The 22,641-nt window shown below is 38.7% G+C and overlaps 1 protein-coding gene and 1 long non-coding RNA gene across 2 annotated transcripts in view; one reads left to right on the top strand and one right to left on the bottom strand.

Annotated features, from left to right (window-relative positions):
- The window catches only part of NDNF (neuron derived neurotrophic factor), a 35,601-nt gene extending 24,522 nt beyond the window's left edge, over positions 1–11,079 (bottom strand). The window contains exon 1 of the mRNA XM_055274692.2: positions 11,005–11,079. The gene's annotated coding sequence lies outside the window, so the exon portion shown is untranslated. The remainder of the gene's footprint in view (positions 1–11,004) is intronic.
- Positions 10,390–20,757, top strand: LOC134736470 (uncharacterized). Its single transcript, XR_010120492.1, has 3 exons — positions 10,390–10,608; positions 12,764–12,869; positions 19,133–20,757. It is a non-coding gene; the product is annotated as an uncharacterized lncRNA (long non-coding RNA).
- The last annotated feature ends 1,884 nt before the right edge of the window (positions 20,758–22,641 follow it).

Genomic DNA, 22,641 nt, shown 5'->3' with positions numbered 1-22,641 from the left:
TATAATAAAGCTAACATAATCCATAGATAGATGAATGCGTAGACGTACCAGGGACCTTAAAGAGTTAAAAGGGTTAAACTCTTTCCATGCCCTGGAAATATTTCCAGAAAAAAGGGGAGGGCACACAAGTATGCAGTTAACTCGTTTTTGTAAAAAAAAAAAAAAGTAACTTAAAGGGAAAAGTCTTCAAGTATGTATTTATTCTACCAGTCCTCTTATAAAATCCAAGGCCCCCAAAAACACAAAAACACCTCTGGAAAGATTGGAAACTATTCTCCAAAGACATTGGTTCCTGATAACTTAGTAATCTGAGAGCTTGTTTGGAAGTTCTGGCAGGGGAGTGCAGCTACTCATATACCCTTGACCAAAGACTAGTCCTCCTTCATCGGGGATGGTCATCCTCTTTGGCTGAGTGTGCAGCTTTGGGAGGGATGCACACGGAGCAGGGAGGGAGGAAAGGGACACCCGCCTAGCCAGCCAGATCAGCTGAATCAACCCTGGCTATCAAATGGGTGGCAAATGTCGCAGCCAGATCGCCCTCACATCCACAATCTCGCAATTTGGAGAAAGAATAGTTAACATATCATTTCCTTTTCTTTCTCTCTGTCTCTTTCCTAGCTCATAGCTCAGTGTCTCAGGTGACCTCTTCCCATGTCTGAGTTCCTTGTCAATTCAGGATTGCGTTTTCTTGCAAACACCTGAATTTGTTTTTTGGTCTGTTCTTTACTCCCCCACCATCCCCCTGCCAATGATTATGTAATTTTTATTATTTATTCGTGTATTTATTCATTTATTCAAGTTTTGAAACAGTTTAAAGGCTTCCAAAGCAAAATAGAAAAAGATCACTCAACTTAGAGTAAGATCTGAGTCAAAGATCTAAGTTGAAGTCCTGATTAAACCATGATCAGCTTTGGTACTTTGAGTGAGCCTCTTAATCCCCTTCAATCTTAATGACCTCATCTACAAAATGGAGACAATTATTCCCAGGATTTTTATGAGATTAAATGAAATAATTGATACGAATGTTCTTTTAAAATTAAAAAGATTCTATTTATCTTCAAATAGCATAAGCCAGTTTCTCAAACTGGTTGCAACATTTTATTCGGAAGCAAAAAACAGGTCTTGACTTGTTCTTAAAACAGAGATATGTGAAGGAGTTTCAGCATCAGATTATTCCATCTTTATTTACCTATCAGGTAAAAGATTAGGACCTTATTCAATTAGCGACTGATTAGAAGCACAGAGTAAAGTCCAAGATGTTGGATTTAAAAAAATAATCTCAAAAATAATTGTAAACTCTTAATATGCTTTTTGTTGTCCTTCACACACCATATCTGAGGACATCAACATTGTTTAATAAACAAAACTGGATCAACACTGGTTCAAAGGCGAGTGTGCTCAGGCTTTTTAGGGACTATATCTAGCAAAGGATTTAAGATGCACGTGTTGAGATCAGAGCACTGAGGATCAGGATCAGTTCCTGGGATGTTCTGCATTATTATTTCTAGATTAAGAGATGATTAAAGAAAAGTACACTTTCAAAAGGCAAACAACACAGACAGATCACATAGTTGTTTTCAATAGTTTATAGCAAATTGTGATGAAATAATACAAGCATGTAAACTTACAACAATTAGAGAGATGACAAACCACAAGTACTGACACAATATGGGAATTCAGACCCACAGTTATGTAATCCTTTCCCCCCCAAGGAAGTAAGATATACAGTTAGGTGTGGTTTTTCTTCTCCTATTTTTTTTTTCTTTTTTAAGGGAAGCACTAAGGAAAAAGCTGCAGCTGGTGAGTGTCGCGGTCAACAACATTCAGTGATCATTACACAAGATAGAGCCTGCCAAGAGAAAAAGAGGTCTCGAAACTGCCTGGTTGTTGTCATTGCTTTGTACGTGTGAATAAACTTTAAATGTGGAAAATTTTTAAAAAAATTATAGACTGAGTTTGGTGGCTGAAGTGTTGAGTGTATAAATACTTTCACTCTCTGAACTTATTTTTCTTATTAAATTTTAAAGGGTTTTAAACTTTGGAATATTTGGAGTATCTTTTTTATATATGTTTATAGGCACTCTCGTTTCACTGAAATGTACAATTTCATCCAATTTTTTAAAAATAATTTAAAAATAATTTTAAAAATCTTAGAACTGATCTAAGCTCAACTCTTGCCTCTCAAGAATGCCACATAATTAACATTATAATGGAATAACTTGATAGGTAAATTACTAATTGCTACTAATTTCACAAAGGATTCTGCAGCTTATTGATTTTTCAGTGATTGCAGCTACCATAATAATTGGAATATGTTTCAATATCATGGGTTATCTGTCTCTAATAAACTTATGAATTATTTTTCTAATCCCAAATTTTCTTATTGGGCTATATTTACTGAAGAAAATATGTTTTATTATTATCCTTTTTCTGATAACTTGTCTCCAAGGCATGTGAAAGGCTTTGTCTATTACACATATGTGCACATAGATACACACACACAGAGAAAGAGAGAGAGAGAGAGGAGAAATCAAACCCAACAAATAGCATATCTTAGAACATTGTAATACCCAGATTTGAATGACTCGGTTAGTAGGACTAATTAAAAGGAGGGCTGAAGAGAGAAAATTTGACTTCAAGAGATGACTTCAGGCTATAAGTAGACTTAATAAAGCAAACTGATAACCTAGTTTACCTTTTATGATTGGAGGAGAATCTATGCTTATAGTGATTGGGGGAGCGCGGGGGCCAGGGGAGGTTTACATCAGAACCTACGCGTGTTCAGAGACTAACGTTCCACTTCACTTTCAATGATTTCCCCTATTAAAAAAGACTTTAACCTTCTGGAAGGAGAGATATGGGGATTACTTATCACTGTTAGCCCTTTGTGCCATTTAGAACTAGTGTTTTTTAGTCTCAAAGGTAAGTTTTGTTTCTGTTTTACCTGAAATAATGATTTACAAGTGAAAGAGTTTAATCAGTTTCCCCTTTAAAAATTCCCTAAGAAGTTAACTATTACCAAAAACAAACAGTGAGTGCATAGACAGTCTACAATTATGGTCTTGTGGATTTACACTAAATAAGTGGTATTCTGAATAATTAAATTATAAAAAACTTCTAAGCAAATTTTCCGGACAAATTAATTTGGCAACTAATCTCAGCTTAAGCTTTTAAACATTTTCATCAATTTTGCTTCTAAAACCAAAGAGTTACAACTTTATTTAAAAAGTTTATGTGAGTTTAGGTAAGTCAGATTTATCAGGAGTAGAAGGATAGAATATCTTCCTCACTGGGTTGCTGTGAGGGTTAAGGAAAGTGGTGGATGTGGAAGCACCTTGTAAACAATCAAGGGTTATACAAAGATATATTATTATTATTAATAAATCGAATCATTTCCGCTTCCATTGTGAAATTCAAAGCATGGAAACAACTTCAACATTAGTTAATAACTGACAACATTACTGAGAAAAAATATAATTTCAAAGAAAAACTTCAAAATATAACACAATATACATGAAAAACATTGGATGGAACTTTTTAAACTCTCAGATTACTGATATTTTCAAAACATAATGGGGCACAATATGCATTTATACATAAAAGAGGAATTATGACATACCTCTACAAACAACAGAATAATATTGAAAATAGTGACTAATTAGGGCTTTTTCAGCTTCTTGCTCAATTCTTTTCAACGCCTCTCACACAGTAATGTGTGGTCTGAGGTCTGAGGTCTCCAAACCTCTTAGAAGCGTGATTTAAAAAAAATGTGTATGCGTGTGTGTGGGTTTGTGTGTGTCTGTATAACATACATACTTATAATACATTAAAAAATACTTAAAAGCTCTCTACACTGGGATGAGTATCATAGATAATTAGAGTAGACATAATTGTACATTTCAAATCTTTTTCTGGTTAATTTCAGGGGTGTTTTATAAACAGGGCTGATTATAATATCATTATTATTATTATATTTTTAGAGATGGGGTCTCAGTATGTTGCCCAGGCTGGACTGCAGTGGCTATTCACAAGGAAGATCATCATATACTACAGCCTCAAACTCCTGGGCTCAAGTGGTCCTCCAGCCTCAGCCTCCTTAGCAGCTGGGACTATTAACTGTGCCACTGCACCTAGCAGAATGTCATTATTTTTATCTTGCATTAATTTTGCTTCATACACGCTGTCACCTCTGCCGTTCCATCTGATATCCTGAGTAAGAGTGCTTTTGTTAATTTATATAGTATTAAGTAATATTCACAAAACTTGATTTCATTCTTTACAGATAAAAGTGACTATAAATAGATCTTCTGGTATTTCCTTATTACACCATAATGAGGCAATCTCTGCCCACAATGAGGCAAAGAGGGCACCCCCTTTTAGAGACCTCTGCTTTACAAGGTTGACACTAACAGAAGTTGAATATCTGTTCAGTACGATTTTAGAGGCAATGGGCAACCTTCACTTCGATTGTTTAAAAGAGTATCTTGTATCCTCCACTTTACTGTAATTAAAAGACAAGCTTTTAAATGCAAATATTCACTGGGCCTAACCTTGCAAAGATAATTTCAAATGTCCTTTTCTAATTCCTGGACAGCTTCTGATAGTGTCAACCTTGTGAAGCAGAGGTCTCTAAAAGGGGGTGTCCTCTTTGCTTCATTGTGGGGCACAAATTGCCCATTATGGTGTAAGAAGGAAATACCAAAAGATCTATTTATATTCACTTTTATGTGTAAAGAATGAAATACACACACACACACACACACATATATTTTACATATGTTTTATACATATATATGTATAAAATAACCCCTCTCTAAAATGTTGTCTTAAGTGATCTGGCTTTATCTAGTTATTAAAATATCTTTGTAAAATGTTAGCTGCTATCAGTTTACCCATTTCCCATTGCAGAGATATTTTCATATTTATAGAGGACACTGAAAAGTAAAATAAATTTAAAAGTTAAATATAAATTAATGTAAAAGTTAAAAATAAAATTAATTTAAAAGTTAAAAAAAGGCATATTTTTTCAGGTAGTGTTTTTGGTACCGAGAGGCCTGGGGAGCAGGGTGGCTTCCCTAGTACCTCTAAGGCCATCTCTCATGTAACCCATCTGTTAGTTCTATTATATGGTGAATCCTGCTATTGCTATCATTAGAGTGTTAAATGTTTATCTCTTATTTAAGGGGCAGTTTTCTTTTTACATAAAAAGTAACACATTTTCATAGCACCCAAAGAACTAACAATATCAGAGACTCAGGGAGGCACAGAGATAAACGACTGATGTTTTTCCCCAGTTTACTACGTGTCTTAGCTAGTGCTGGTGTTTCTGATCTGTCCCACTGTTGGCAACAAATCTCTCTTCAATTACAGGATCCAGCAGTATATATATTTCTAATATATAAATTATAACCATCTACACTCCAGAAGTCACCATACACTTGTAGCAGCTAAATTGGACAAAGTAATCTTAAATAAATCAATCGGGCCCGATTATACTAGTTTTTCTCTCTTAAATATAGTATTTTCAAGTAAGTACCACAACAGTACCCCTAACTGTCTGCCAACAGTTTGTTTGCCAACTGCCAGGATAGGGCATTGTCTCTCTTGTATATACCAATTTGTTCATAGTTCCTACATTATAAATTTTGAAAACAGTCATGGTGATTTCTAAAATAAGATATCATATTTTATAGGTCTAATTATGAGTTCAGATTTTACTGCTTATTTTAGAAAATGTTAAATTTCAGTCTCCTATTTTATCTACATCTGTGTATATAAGAGCATTGCCTCAGAAGACAAGATGTGGTGATTTTCAGTTGTTGATAAAACACATATTTGAATATAGTCCATATTTTTGGCTATGTTTTTAGATTGTGGAATACATGTTCTCAGAGCACACAGCTGGAAGAAGACGGTGTTTACCTTGATTTCCGCTTAGAGAGAAGAAACACTGACAGAAACTTGTACAGTCTCCATTTACTTCAGCTGGTCACCGCTATTTGTGATATTAGCTGAAATCATTCCAATCAGAAAGCAAACGTGCATGCATGTTGTGAATTGTTTTTATAATTTGGTTTTTATATTTAAAAGTCTCCACGCTGTGGAGGCAGTGTCTATGAGTTCCACTCCAATGAGTTGATTCCCAATCACACGTTATCATGTTCTTATTGAGTACTCTCCAAACTTTATATAACCTTACCATTATTCCTGAAAAAGTTTTTAACTATAAAAAAGACAGCAAATTATTTTAAAAGAAGAATTAAAAGAGACATTTGATAAATTATGCATTTATACTACTACCTCTAGCCATATTTTTTTAAAGGAAAGATTCATTTCAGAGTTTTCATAAGTGAAGCTAAAAATAAATACTTCAGAGAAATATATAAAATATTAAATGTACCATGTTCAAATTTGCTACAGAAAAAATTAACAAGTGAAAACCAAGACCTATTAACTAACTTACTAAAATGAATCAGTTTCCAAAGGATACGGAAATTATTGAAAGAATAATGACATATAATCTTGAAAGTTTCTATACCTTTCTCATAAACTTGAGGTTTGTGGACTTTAAAGTGAAGTTTAAATCAAAGTTAACTCAATGAGTTCCCTGAAAAAAACTGGCATTGTAATAAGGCCAAATACCCAGTTGTTCTGTGGCCAAATTTGTCTCTTTATCCCAAAGTGAAAAATCTACAGACACATTTTGCTAGTTTGCTTTTATACCACATTGATCAAATTTGTTGCCCTTAATTTTTGAAACCAAAACAAGCCACAACTTTTTTTTTATTGGGGGAATTAACATCATATATTTCATGTTTTCCAAATATTTCAAAAGACTAAAATTCATGTGTTTGTTGGTTTGCAGTTTTTAGTAAAGTACCAGAGGGAAGGGGAAAGGTGTGGATATTGCATCTTTGGGTTGTGTGTTTAGGAAGGAAGCAGCCAAGGATACACCTGCTTTTGGCACTGGCTTAGGCACCGGTACAGCAAATGCCAGGTGTCATCTCAGAAGAGGCAAGAAATACGTGAAATACACGCAGCCAAGCAAACAGACTTACACTGAAATGGTGTGATTTTCAACAAAAATATAACTGAGTTTATGGTCAACATACCACCATGTGATACAATAAAACATTAGCATTCTTGTTTTTCTGTCTCATACTACATGATTATTTTTTAACAACAGCAGCAAAGTATTTACTTTTTTTTTCTGGGAGGAAATTAACATGGAAGCATGACTGCCTGCATACTGAGTGTCATGTAATGTTACATTTGTAATACAGTGGAAAAATGCAGCAGAATTTATCCTAACTTCACAGAATAAAATGCAAAGTATTTTAAAATAGAGTACTTAAATCCTGGAGGATTTGATTTTAAAATCAGCTTTCAAAGCAAAGATTTTTTGTGGTTTACTATTTACTATCAACCACGCTGTGGCTTCTATTAAATGATTATGAGCCCACAGGGGAAGAATAAATTATGTTCTTTAGAATAATCATTCTAAAATAAACATTTAGAGGTTCTAGATATTATTTCAGGGTCAAATGAATTAGTTGAACTATTTTGTTGGTTATACTGGGTATCCCTGCCTTTGACCCAATACAGATGACTATGAGACATACTTTCTTCCAAGTGATTAGCTGATGGCGACTGACTCTGGCAAGGTTCAGCTGCTACTATAGGTGTATGGATCCCCAAAGCAAGACCTGACAAGAAGGCAGGGAGCAAAAAAGTGTGTGTGTGTGTGTGTGTGTGAGAGAGAGAGAGAGAGAGAGCACTGCTTGGTCACTAACGACCACCTTATCATGGAGAAACTAAGGAAAGGAGAGTAAAATAATCTTAATTAGCACATATGATGTGGAATTCACACTCTGTTCCTCTGCTCTCGGTTGATTCAGTCATCATTATTCCATTTCCAATATCTACTCATCCACCACACCAAAATGATGTGTCCTAACGACGACAACAAAAACACAGTCAGTTTTAAAATAAAAATTCTGACCTCTAGATAGGCTGAAGAGAACTGCTATAGAAATAAATATAGGAAGAGAGATACACTTTATTTCTACTTTTCTCCCCCTCATGTCAAATAATTTGTTAGAGTTTTAAAATATATTTTTTCCCTTCCACAACAGAGTCTGGTCAATAAATCCAAGTGAGAAAACTAAAATCTGAAACAACAAGGTTCATGCAGCCAACTGGAAAAGTCTCTACATTAAGTTGACGACTGACCTACTGTGGCTATTTCCAAGGTAGCATTCCATCAACCTGGTATTGGCAATGTTGTGACAATAGTCTTTACTCTTTAACATTCATACTTTACCACATGAATGTTAAACAGACCCAGGACAAATAAACTGAGGGTGGGGGCTTCTCTTATCCTTAGAAGGATATTTTTCAATTACATATTTTGTTACATCTTAAGAGATAAAAGCTGTATCTGCAAGTGATTAAAAGATGTTTTATATTCATGGTTTCATTTCTGCTGAAATAAATGCGTAATTTAAACCACACATAATTCATAGCAATTTAGACCTATTACAGGGTTCTAGCTTCTTTTTTATGATAGTTACTAATTAAAACAGAGTGTTACTGCCACACTGAGCCTAAGTCTTTGACATACAGGTTTAATGAATAAAATGTCCTGACACAAAAATGAAAGCAATAATGCAGACAAGACTGCAAGCTGTTATGTTTCAAGTGTGTGGTAAAGATTAAGGGCATTCACTGAAGTGATGAACTGTGCAGAGAAGGACCTTGTAATTTCTTTCTTTAAAGGAAGAAGTAAAGGAATTTTTAGAGAAATCTGAAATAGTACTAATTTCTCTAACTCCTAGGCCCCTCATTCCCAGTTGTCCCTCTCTCCCCTCCAAGAATTTAAACTCATAAGAGTCACTTTTGAGGAATAAATGATGGGGTATTTTAATATAATCCTGAATATAGGTTTAGATTGAAAATGGGAATTGGGACCATAATTAATTATGTTGCCAAGTTTTTTAAACTTTAAGAAGACAGATGGAAGCAAATGACATTTTATAAGAGTGCAACCTTCTAAAAGTTCATAGATTAAAACTGTGGTAAAACGACAGTATCTTTTTTGACATTTGATTAATCCCATATGCAGAATGACTGAAGAATTAATACCGTTTTGGTGTTTTCACTTTCTGAAACCACTGTAATAAGACACTGACATAAACTCAAACCCCAGTATAAACACAGTCTGAGAGAAGGTTGCGGCCTTATTATCACTCTTAACAAACAATAATGAATAATCATACCGATCGCCCTCACTACACTCTGCTTTATATACATATTCCCTCTCGGATCCATCCATCACGTCTTTCAAGATAATAAAACAATTCAATCCCATCAAATCCCCCGCAACCGCTCCCTCGGGAGGGATGTTTTATCTCTACTTCTGCGAGCCCAGGGAGGATTTTACTTGTTTGAAGGGGGCGGAGAATGGAGCAGGGTCCTATTTATTTCCATTGATGACTCCGCTGGTTCTCACAGGCGCTCAGGGACCGGGTGGGAGGAGGAGAGGAGGAGGTGCGGAGATTCCCTCCGTCAGAAAAGAAAAAGGGTTCAGGAAGCGAGGCAGGAGGAGGAGGGGTGGAGGGGGGAAAGAGAGGGTAGTGTGCTTGGGGAGAGCAGCAACTAAATGAAAAAATAAACTCTTCTTTGTGATTTAGTGGGATCGACAGATGAGAAGCAAATTTATCAACCCAACAAAGTTGCTAAAAAGAACTCTGTAAATAAATTTAAGGAAAAGAAGGAAAAAACATAACAACAACAACAAAACCCAGACATACACTCAGGTTCATTTCCCGCTCAAGGTCTTGGTTTTAGGGAGCCACCCGTACCCAAGAGCAAGAAATGGACAGCGCCCCGAAGGGGGCCAGGAGGGGAACCGCAACTTGGCCGGAGGGACAGCTCAGAGACAGTGTAGAGGTGCCCGCGGCAAACTCCGAGGAGCTGGTGCGGGGCGGGTCCGGGGAACTGGGGGAGCTCTCACGCCTGGGCCTGGGATAGGGTGCGGGAAGAAAGGGGAACCGAGAGCGCACAATGCAACGAAACCGCACCCCAAATTCAGCAATTCGCAAAGTGCCTCCAAGAAAACAGCTGGGACCTGCAATCACTCGTTCGGACTCCTAGGTTGTCGGGGCCGCGGCGACTCCGCTCAGAAAGGTAGCGCGGGTGAGAGCGAACCCCAACTCACGCACAGACAGGACGAGGGCACGAAGCCGAGTGTCCCGGCTGGGGCTGGAGGGGGCGTCACCTCGGTGGCCGCTCTGCTCTCCGGAAGAAAGTATGAGCCGGTCCCAGGCCACCTCGCTCAGCCCAAGGAAGTTTCTATAACGATGCTCGCCTACCATGCAGAGGACAAATGAGCCAGAGCGCTTGGGGGTCGGGCCAACCGAACTCCCGGCCCCGGCTGCGCAGCTCCCAGACGCCCACCAAGAACTCTTGCGCTGCCTGAATCTCTAGCTTTTCGCCCTACACGCAAACGCCCTCTGCAAAACCCCAGTCCCGCAGACTTTCCCTAGCGGCAGGCGGAGGGCATGAACCTGGAGAGGGAGGCAACAGCCCTCTTGGCAGGCCGGCAAAGTAAGTGTCCAGGCTAAGTCCAGGATAAAGGCTCCGAGGAGACCCCACCGCACCCCGAGCTCCCCGGTCCCAGGTCTTCTCCGCCCTTGTGCTGTCTGTCCACCTCCTCACATCTCTCCGGGCCGCCCAGCTTCGAAAGCAGCTAAATTAAAAACAAATAACAACCAAAAAAAAAAAAAAAAAACACGAGGGAAACCTGCTCCTGCCCCTCATGCCCTCAGCTCCTACAGATAGGGCGCCCTTGAGAAGCTTCTTGGGCCCTGACGATATGGGGGCGCGTGCCTCGAGCCCCCATCTCGGATGACCCTTAGGGCGTGAACGCTCCTTGTGCTAGGTCTCGGGGTGGCGGGCTAAGGCGTCAGGGCTCTGGGGCATTGCTTTCCTCTCCCCACTTACCTTAAAAAGATCTGTTTGTTTTTCGTAGGGAAAAGAGGAAAAATCCCTCCCCGAGGTGTGGTGTGCGAAATAGTCCACGTCCCCGGACCCTGCCAAGATGCTAAGCACCAATATCCAGGAACGAGAAGCCTGGAGGGCGGGGACGGAGGCAGATAAAAGAGAAAAATTCAATCCGCTGAAGTGTCCCAACTTTGCGGTCTGCACAGCAAACTTCAAAGGCGGGCGAGGGCGGGCGGCGCGCGGCCGCCGAAGTTGCTGCGAAGTGAAGTAGGGAGCCGCGCGGGGCTGGGGAATCCCGGGGCAGCGCCGGGAAGCGGCGGGAGGTCCTTTTAAACTGCAGGGAGCGTGCGGGGGCTGGGCGGCAGGAGGATGCCGCAGCGACCCGCGGGGCTGGCGCGGGCTTCGCGGGCGACCGCGAGTCGCACAGGCGCCTGGCTGGAGCGCCGCGCGGGGTGCGGGGTGAGCCGGGCGCACGGGGCGGCAGCGGCGGTGGCGAGTGCGCTGCTCAGTTAGCTCCGCTCTCTCGCAGCTCGAAGCGGGGAGTGTGTGTTCGCTCCCGAGTGTCACTGCTGAAGCCTGGAGTCTCTTCCCCTCCCAGCCCTAACCCCTCCCGCCTCACCGCTGCCCGCCCGCCCCCTCCCTCCTCTGCCCGTTGCCTCCCCCTCCGTCCCTCCTTCTCTCCCTCCCGCTGCGCGCCAGCGCGCGCGCACGCACACACACACACACACACACTCATACACACACACACACACACACAGACACCCTCTCCCTCCTTTTCTCTCTCCCTGTAGCCCTCCCTCCCTCTCTTTCTCTCACACACACACACCACCCTGCTCAGCGACCCAGCTCTCCCCAAACAGGACCCTTGCGGGCGGCATCGCGAGGGACACGCTGCTGTCCTAACCTCAACGCCACTCGGGGAGAATGAAGGAGGCCCGCAGAGCCCCCGACAAAGCTGCAAAACCCAGGAGACGCGCACGCGGGACCATCACACTGTCAAGGAGACTGGGGTGCACAATAGAGAGAAACTCTGGGGTTGATCTGGGGGCAGGGAGGAGGACGTGTTAAATCCAGAAGGTTGGTGGTTGGAGGCGGAAAGCAGAGTGTGCAAACTGTGTATTCATGTCCCACTTTTCACCCGAACGCCTGCCTATCACAGCCTTCACTCAGGGAGCGCTTCCCCCTCGGCGCAGACCGAGCCTCCTCCGATTTGAAACTCAGCAGCTGTTTTAACAATTGAGAAGCGGCCCTACAGGACCAGTGAAACGGAGCAGAGTGTGTGAAGCCATTAAGGCTGACTAGGTAATTACGATAAAAAGTTACCTAATTAGCAACCTGGCCTGGGCTTAGGAAAACCAAGAAAAAAAAAGTACCGAATGATTTGGTGGTCTCATTTTTGCAACTGAGAACCTGATTTCCAGCAAATCTGGTTTTATGTAAGTTCTAATAATATATAATTATTTATTAAGATATAGTGTCAGTATTGAAAACACTAGTTCTGTTATTGCCACAATGAAATTAAGGTAGATAAGATGAAAATCAGCCTTACCCCGGTCATATTAAGAACTATGATCTTTTTTGTTAAATAGTTGGTCACAGAGGGTGGACCAATGCAGCTCCTAAAGTTTTGTGGCTCCTAGATGAAAACACTGCAGGAAATGGATATATAAAACCGTTTATACGTCACAAAATAGTTTTATAGTATTTTTAAACACTAAAAAGGACATTTCAGATCACTGTGCAAGCATATTTTTTGCAGATGAGACAATGAGGTGGGAAAAGTCCTGCACTTAGGAGATAGGATCTAGAGCAGATCCCAGGGTCATTCATTAACAAATGCTTACGAAGTCCCTGCTGTGTACCAGGTATGTCTTAGGTGCTGAGATTTAGAGGTGATGGTGCTGCTTTTAAGGAACTCACCGCCTGGTGGGGAGACGAAGGCATAAATGAAAATGTGATTAGCACTATAATAGATGCAGGTACCTGGTCCTATGGGAGCATGGAAAAGGAAACAGCTAACTCCCTTTCAGAAGCTTCTCTTGGTAGAGATTTCAGTGTAGAGTTCTGAAGGACAAGGAAGAAATTCAAGGCCAACAAGGATGTGGTGGGAGGGGGGAGGGCATTCCACAAACAGAAGCAAGTGAAGAGGTTAGGAAAGTGTCAAAGTACATGGTGTGTCCTGGAAACTAGGAGACTAGGTGCGGCTGGACTGCAGGTGAAGTAAGCAAGGCCAAGCCACACAAGGCTCTCTGGGTGTAAGGAGCCAGAACTTGCCTGGAGGTGGTGAGTAGTTGGGAAACTTAAAGGTTTTAAGCTAGGACAGATTCTAAGGTTTGTAAGTATTATTAGATAATGAGTTTTAGAAGGTTTCCTCTGGTTTCACTGTGCAAGACAAATAGAAGAGACATCACAGTGAGGTTATTTCCACAGGAAAAATTAGGTCTGAACTAAGGCAGCAGAAATGCTATTTGGGAGGTTGGGACAGCTCTAGAGATATTTAGGAAATAGAATAGACAAGGCTTAGTGATCGATTGGACATAGAGGGTAATGGAGAGAAGAGAGTCTAGACTGACTCCCAGTTTTCTGGCTGGTGCACTAAGGCAGGGATGGTGCCACTAGCCAAGAGAAACACACAGAGAGGAGCAGTTTTAGGAGGAATGTAATGAGTTCTGTCTTAAACTTGTGGAGTTGGGGGTGCCTCTGTGACATCTGAGTGCCCTGCCATGTAGGCAGCCAAAAGGGGAGTTCCTAGGAGGGTAGACAGGAGCTGGAAGGATACATTCAGGTGTCTGGCAAGCATGGGGGAGGAGTAAGGCAGCCAGGAAGAGAAGACTTAGGATGGGACATGGCAGAACACCAATGTCTTAGGCATGGATGAAGGAAGAGGACCCTGCAAAAGAAAGGGATGAACACCAGAGAAGAAGGGTAACAGAGTAGGACCCATGAGGCCTAGGGAGGACAGGGCTAGTGACCAGGGTAGAATAAGGCAGACAGATGAAGACAACTAGACTGAAAAGCTGCTGCTCCTCTTAACAAAAAGTCTTGGTATTCTTGACCAAATGCAATTGTAGTTTATGCTGTATGTATATGAGGATCACTTCCCTCTTTGGTACATTGGGGCAACACTATCTACCCCCATGCATTTCACAGGGTTGATTGGGAATTCAAATGAACCAGTGATTGGGGTATTGATTTAAAATTGCCATTAGGAAGAAACTGAGTGCTAATGATGTTAGAGAGACATCATCAATTCAGGCAATTAATGACAGACCTGAGTCTATAGGAAAGTTCTGTAAGGACTCTGTGAATTTCATAAAATTCGTCAAAATATCTGTGTTTTGAACATCAGGATTTGCATATATCAATATACTCTGTCTTCTAAAAAAATATGCCACCGATAAAACCAGTGGCATGGTATATGTTTATATTTATATATATATGTAAGTTATCTTTAGTGTTTTGAGAGACTTGGGTAATGTGCCATATTAGATAGAACGTATGTTATTTAGCCAAACAGGCTTATATATATTTAATTCTAGACTCTGAAAATTATTTGCTGTAGGACAAAACCTCTTTGAGCATCAGTGGCTTTTTTCAAATATAAAAATGGAATAAATTATAGTTGACTTACAGATGTTTTGTGAGGATTGGATAGTATAACATATTCAAGTGTTTGCAAGATATTTACATATTTATATTTGCATTTACTTTTAAACCAGGCAATTCATAAATATACAATTGGAGGAAAAAGCCAAAAACTACTGTAAAACCAAGAGTGAATTTAAGTCTATTTAGGAGAACTACTAGTTGAAACCTATGTTTTAAAGCAGCAGTCCTCAAACTGTGGTTCGTAGACCCATGGGGGTTTCTGAGATCCTTTCAGGGGAGGTCTGCAAGGACAAAGCTAGTTTCATATTGATTCTAAGACATAATTTGCCTTCTCTGACTGTGTTGACATTTGCACTGATAATACGAAAGCAATGGTGGGTAAAACTGCAAGCACCTTAGCACGTTCAAAGCAGTGGCACCCAACTATCCTAGTAGTTATTGTATTTTTTACTGCCCCAAATGTCAGTTTCACTTAAGAATGTCTTTGGTTAAGCAGTAAAAAATACTTATTTTATTAAATTTCAACTCTTGACTATGTCTTTTTAATATTCTGTATGGCAAACTGGGAGGCACAAATAAAGCTCTTTTGTGGCATACTAAAGTGCGGTTGTTTATCCTGAAAGAAGACATTTATGTAATTGATTTGTGAGCTAAACTACCTGCTTTTTTATGTGACATATTTTTACTTGAAAGAACAACTGACAGACAAACTATGGTTACTCAGACTTGGATACTTGGCAAACGCTTTTAAAAAAATTTTTTTTTAACAAACGAATGAAGTCAGCCTGTCATTTCAAGGCAAACAAACAGCAATATTTATTTCCAATGAAAAATTTGAACTTTTGAGTAAAAAATTAGAATCTTGAAAACTTGTTTCTGTCACCATGAGCTTGACAGTTTCCCAGTACTTAAAAGTCTTTCCTAGTAAGATTGTGATCATTTAAATGAAAGTGGTTTTAGATATTGTACAATGAAATATATCAACATTTGGAAGAGCTGTATAACTCAGTGAACAAATATTTTCCAAATGACTAATAATGCATCATGATCTAAAATCACACATAAGGATCCATTCAAAGTGCAAAATAGACCAACGGGTTTTAATGTAACACAGTATGAAAAGTTAACTGATATGGTTTCATATTCCATACTGCAATTAGAAGGTTTAAGAAACTACCATTTGTTGAGTTACGGTGTCACATTAAAGAATAATATCCAGAATTGTTTGAAAAGATTATTGAAAGGTTTCTTCATTTTCCAACTACATATCTGTGAAAAATTGGATTTTTCCAATTTTTCCAACAAATTGCAACAGATTGAAAACAGACATGATATGAGAATTCAGCTGTCTTTTATTAAGCCAGACATTAAAGATATTAACAAAAATGTAAAACATTTCTTTGGAAAATAATGTTACTTTAATGTGCAGTAAGTTTACTGTAGTTATTTAAATGAATTAATAAATATTTTAAAGATTTCTGTTGTAATTCATAGGTTGACTATTGAAAGAAATAACCTATATAACAAAAACTCCTTGGGGTCCAGAATAATTTTCAGACTGTCAAGTGGCCCTAAGAACGACTGTCATATGAACTAGGCTCACTCATGAAAGAAGGTTGAAAGATCATCAGAAGCTTATGATAATATTCTGCCCATGGGTTGGCCATCACCTCAGTTGTATTGTACAATTCAGTTCTCATTTTACACAAATGTAAATGGATCCTTCTATACATCAACTTCTAGAGTGTTATAGTTGACATCTCTACACTGGGGGCTGGGACAACAGAACCGATAGAAACCATCCTGCAAATCCTGAAGCTTGGATAAAACAGTGTCACATCCCGGATCATACTAGCACCAGATAGTCTTTTGTCTGTTGGTTCAGTTTCAGTCTCTTCCTTAAACAGTTCAAGAAGTAGTTCTCTAAAGTCTCTTAAAAATTAATGGTTATCTGTAATTTGACACCTCTTACACACTTAGCCAATGTAAAGTTGAAACATCAAGTCTGAGTCATCTTTTATTCTTCCTGAGGGTGTTTATTCCCTTAATAAACATTTGCTGAGCACCTGTTATATGCCAGCCCTCTGCTCGCTGCTGGGAACAAAGGAATAAATGAGGCCCTTGCTCTGAGGAACCTGCAGTGTAATGAAGAGTTAAGCAATTAGCAGGTGATACCTTAAGGGAATGGGGCAGTGTGTAAGTCCATGACCAAGGTGAGAGTGCGGCCTTAGAGCAGGATTCTTGGAGTAAGTAATGTCCAAGTAGATATCCGAAGGATGGGTCAGTCATCCTAGGCTAACGGAGGGAGGTGTGGGGTAAATGAGGGTTTGAAGGAAAAGGGAACAGCATAGACTATGACATATTCAGGAAATGTTATGAAATTAACTATTACTTTAAAAATCACCCTAATTTTAAATATGTACATAAGATCAACCGATTTTCCTTCTTTTAGTTTGTTCAGGAAGTAGAATGGGATGTGTTAAGATCATTATGGTACGTTTAACAACGTCTTACTTAAATCAGAATTGCCACTATCTTACAAAAAAACACTGGATTAAAGTAAAAGATTAAAAATTATATTTAAGCCCTCAAATGCAATTTGCTTGAATTTCCAACGATTAATTTGGGACACTGAAAAAATAATGTAATTCTTACTTTGTTCAAGTCACTGAGCACAGTGCTAAAAGAGATTTAAAAAAATCTGAAACATAGTATTTGCCCAGAAAAAGTCTGTAAGATGAGTTTAGATACGTTTTCTTTCTTTCCTTTAGACACTCAGTAAATATTTATTAAATGCCTGTTATATTTCAGATGTTGAAGATACATTATTAAAAAGACAGATATTATTCCTGCCCTCAGAGAGCATACAGTATGATAGTGACTAGTTGCTTGGCTTTTAAATATTACTCATAGCATCAGATGCCAAATGATAACAGCCAAAGAAGTGTTAAGAATTATAGGATGTAACTTCTTCACCACTGGGAAAGGTTTGATTTGGTAGAGAAGAGGATGAGAGCATCAAAACCACAGAAATGGTATCCAGGAAAGGTTCACAGGAAGGAAATACCAAAGTACATTTCAGAGGCAGTGAATAGAATCATTTGGTGAGATGGATTTTGCTAATGAAGTTAACAGAAGAAGAAACCGGATACCTAGGTTGGGCAAATTGGAGAGGCCGTGTTAGTAGAGGTTCAGGCTTCATCCTCTTGGCAGTGAGTAAAACCTAAAGGAAAAAAGCAATAAGGCAAATGCCATTTGCCACACTTAAGAAGGACTCTGGTGGTTTGTAAAAGAGACATTCTCTTGATTGCAGTTAATGGGTTCCTCTGATATAAAAATCCCAGTTTTGTTTTCACTTCAGAGTATATATCGACCCATCATCCCATTTCTTGTGAACATTTTTACTAATTAGTGTATTACACTATATCATTTACATGATGGAAAAGCTAAGGTATTTTAAAAAATGTCAATACTGAAAACATTTCCTAACCGCCTCCTGTGTTCTAGAAGAAAGAATCCACTGATAACGTTGAGTCTCAGCCTGTGATCCAACAACTATTCTGTGGTCCAGGTTCTTTGACCCAAGCAGCATGGATGGCTGTTTCCAGGAGCCTGCACTGTATCAATCATGTAGCAATGACAGTGAATGCAAGCCTAAGCTAGCAGCAGTGTTGGGGGCGTACTAAAGCTATGCACACATGAAAATAAAGAGAGAGATGAGAAAATACTGGGCCAGCCTAGAGTATGAAAAGGGCTAAAAGAAATGGGTGGAGATAGATCCTTAAATATAACAGAGAGTTTGAGATTGTGTGATTAATACATTCCTATAATTTGAGTTCATTTAATAATTGCTTTATTTTCTACATCTCATGGCTTGTTTAGGCACAGCTAAAGAAGAACACTCTTTCATGTGAGCAGTTTGGCCCAAGTTCCTGATAGCTATGTGCCAGTGATATCATACAGCCTTAAGGCCACACAGACATAAAGCCTGGTTATTTTTTTAAATGTTTTGAAGCTGAATGGCATCAGATGTAGAGGAAAGAACACAGACATCAGAGCCAGAGGTCTTGGGTATAGTTTCCTGCACTGACATTTAATAACTTTGTGACTGTGTGAACTTGGAAAGTTATTGAATCTTTCTGAAGTTCAGTTTCCTCATCTGTAAAATGGGGATAATAAAATTTCTCTGATAAGGTTATTGTTAGGGTTAAACTATTTTGAATATGTAAAGCGTGTGATATATAATAGGCACTAAACAATTGCCTATATAATAATCACCAATTCTTACTCCCTGGATTCAATTTCCCTTCAAATAAACAAAACATTCCCTCTCCCTAATCAGAAAACCGTACTTTGTAAGTGAAAAAATAAAACAAAAGGAATCACTTAGACCTTGCTTGTTAGGATGGCCAAAATGATTAATTTCAGGTTTGACAAAATGTAACAAATCAAAAACTCTTTCCTTTACAAATGTATTCCTAAAACATCCAGTGAAAAAGACATTATTTGCATTTCACAGATGAGAAAACGGAGGTTTATGGCCACCAGTGGCTGAGCAGGGGTCTGAGTCTCCTTCTGTCAAACTCCAAAGCCTGCGTTCTGAACCAACTCAAGCTGCCCCAGGATATTCCTTGGAGCCTCTATCAACTAATTTCACAGATTCTTTTTTTTTTTCCTTTTTGGTGCTGTCATGCTAATGGGCATTATTTAAAAAGGGATCTTACCACAGAATTTGATTTGGTGTCTGCTTGTTGGCACCATATAAGAGCAAATCTAACCACATGTAGTGTTTCCATGAAAGTGTACCTATCCATCAATTCTAGCCACAAACCTCTAAGGTCAGAAATCTCAAAGATTAAGCCAGAGGGAGGTGGAATAGTCCAAACTGATTTAGCTGCTTGAGTCTTCTCTTTTATTTGAAAATCACTTAAACTCTGTCATTGACACAATATGAGTCCTTTCCTAAAGACATTTTAAAAACTAACTTCTCTATGATAAGCAGTGAATAGGAGGGCTAACACAATTTTAAAAAATCTTAACATGTGCGGCTCATAAAAAGTAAGCATATGATTATATATACCTTTGATTCAACCAGTTTCTATTACAAGTAACCTGTTAACCCTAGAATTTAGTTTAGTTTTTTTTTTTTTTTTTTTAAAGGGGAGGAATCTCCACCTTAACCTTTTGGCCATTTAATCACTTGTGTATTGAGTGGTTTCTAAGTGCCTGCTATTGTCACTCACTGCTCACTAGTCCTTGTGAGAGCAACCTTCAGTAGGAATTATTAGAATTCCCATTTTGGAGATGATGCTACTGAGGCTGTCAGAACTTGTCATATTTCTAGCCAAGAAATTTGAACCCAGGCAGTGCTTTCAGCTATTATACTCACTCCTCCCCTTTTGAAATGGATTCAAGGTAGTCACTCACAAATGTGGAGAATAAACTGAAGAAAGAAATAATAAGCCAAATCCAGTCATCTTAACAACCATTTTTAACTGTTTCCTAGTAGTTTGGCATATAAAAAAATTTCCCTTGAGAAAATAAAACTTTAGTAGAATAGCATTATTTTAAAATTATGTTAAGCTTTTCAGTGTGTTTTATCAGACTCAAATGTATTAAATTCCTTATTGGATTAGACCAGTTAACACTGGATTTTGTCACATTTCCACTTTTAAATACCACATCTAGGAAAGAAATGTGTTAATATTTACTTCATTGTGCCAAATCAGATTCTATTGTAAAACTAGATCAAAAATGAATCACTATGCTATAAAATGCAAAAATCTGTTTGTGGATTGTAAAGAGAAAGAGAGACTGTTCTCATTTTCTGAGCGCAACTTCCCAACTCTCATTATGCTCTGGTGAAGAAAAAATGCATTATTTCAGGTCATTTAAAAGAAGTAGGGCCATTTTTTCTAGATAATAAATGGGAACTGAATCACTGAAATGATTTTGGGAAAACAGTTTCCATACCAATAGTGTCTAATGTAAGTCTGAAAACTCTTGGTGTTATAAAGGAAAAATTTGAATTTTTCTAATGTAAGCTTAAATGTACCCAGTCAAAATCCTCTCCATTCCTTCAATGTAATCCTTCAATGTTTTCTCATCTAAAAAGTATAACCAAACATAGAGCCTTGAATATTTCTCCTTTGTCTCCATAGCCTTTTATCCATAGCTCTCTATATTTCTAAGACCATAATTTCTATTAATGTGATAATCATAGTGGTATTCTATCACTTTCAATCGCCTAGCTGAAACTACTCAGTGAAACTCTGAGGGAATTCATGTTTTGAAGAAACTGCAAATTTAGAGGGTGGACTTTTTTTTTTTTTTTTTTTTTTTTGCAATTAGAAGAGAAAAACATAATGAAAATTCCAATAGGCTTGAAACTCAGAGGTCATTTGAAACACTAAACTCAAAAGGACTCATTTGTACATCTGTCAAAACATGGGAAAATCACTCTGATTTTGAAAGGACTTTTCAAAGACCTTATTTATGTGGGAAATTGCACACTGACCTGTAAGGAATATGTAATTTGTGTTAAACAGAGTCTCATTCAAAGACTAAGGATAATCTTATATCCAATCAATTTTAGACCAGAATTTTTGTAACTTATTTTGAGTAAGAATGTTCTTAAGGGAATCAGTCACACAAATCAAGCGGGACTCAAATGCCAAAAGAACTTCAAAAGCACTAGAAGTGTCTGGCTCCCTTCATCTTTACATCAGCAAACACGTTTACAAACTTCCTATTTGCTTCTTCTCTGGATTTCAAGGTAAGTGCAGCAGAGTACAGTGTAGAAGAAACACAACAAAATGAAGGATAAAGGCATTGACTGAGAGGAGAAAAAGAGGAGAGAAAGGAGTGAAGAGAAAAGGAGACAGTGGTTAGGGCTTAAAGTAGTGGTGGGATAATAATGACAGGTAAAATCATGAGGGTTAAGGATAATTAGTAAAGAGCATGAAGGCAGAGGATATAAGAGATGAAGAAGGCAGGAAAATAATGAGAAGCAGTGTAAATGCACTAGAAGAGTCGAGAAATCTAAGGGAAAAAAGGGACAATATGTTACTCAGCACCAAAACTAGAAGTAATGCCAGAAAAGTGGGCTACATAAGGTAGGAATTACAGAAAAATGGGAAAGGCTGAAGATGAAAGAGAAGTTCCCAGAGCAGTGAGATGAAAATGTTTTGCAATTTTCTACCACAATGCATATTTAACATAAAAAAGCCAAAATTTATATGATGAGAAAATATGAATAGAATGGAGCACAATAATATTGGTGGGAGGTAAGGGCAGCATATTTCCAAAATTACCATCTTGCTACTAGTTAGTTAGGAAAGCTTTAAAAAGCTGCTTGATTTTTCACTGGCAACAGAAAGCTGAAGCAGGGAGGATCTTAAAGTTAGAGGGATCCTTTTGGTAAAAGGAAATAAACTAAATTGGATAGTGTATTTGTACCAAGTGATATTTGAACCAATTTGCCTTAAAGCAGGATTTCCGAAAAGTTTTCTGTGTTTGAACACAACCTCTACTATTACTTAGTTTAAGCTATAGATCTTCTTTTTACTAAATAACTTATTTAAAATTGACAACTTAAATAGTAATATCTGTTTTATGTGTGGTTTACATTTTTTTTTACCTCATACATATTAAACAAAATATTTGCTATAGAACCACCTAAAATTATATCTAATTCTCTTCTTGCTTTGCATGCATGGGAAGTGTGATATTCCTAGGCTAATATGGAAGGCAGGAGGGATCTTGTCTTATCCTTCACAGTAGTGGGAAGCGCTGAAAGATTCTAAGGAGGGAAGCAATACAGTAGAGGAAAGGGCAGTGATTCCCAAGGCCTGCAATGGGGTAGGGCTGGAGAAGGGGGTGCAGAGATGAGGAAATGGTCTCCTGAGGCCTGGTATGGAGGCTGAGCACTGTCACTTCTGTCTCGTTTTATTGGTCTCACAAAGCAACTCACAAGGCTGGTTCAGATTCAAGAGGTGAGGAATCAGTCTTCACCCCTGATGAAAGGAA

The sequence above is a fragment of the Symphalangus syndactylus genome, chromosome 4 (genome assembly GCF_028878055.3).
Source record: "Symphalangus syndactylus isolate Jambi chromosome 4, NHGRI_mSymSyn1-v2.1_pri, whole genome shotgun sequence".
NCBI classification, from domain to species: Eukaryota; Metazoa; Chordata; class Mammalia; order Primates; family Hylobatidae; genus Symphalangus; species Symphalangus syndactylus.
This window is presented reverse-complemented; position numbering and strand designations above follow the sequence as displayed.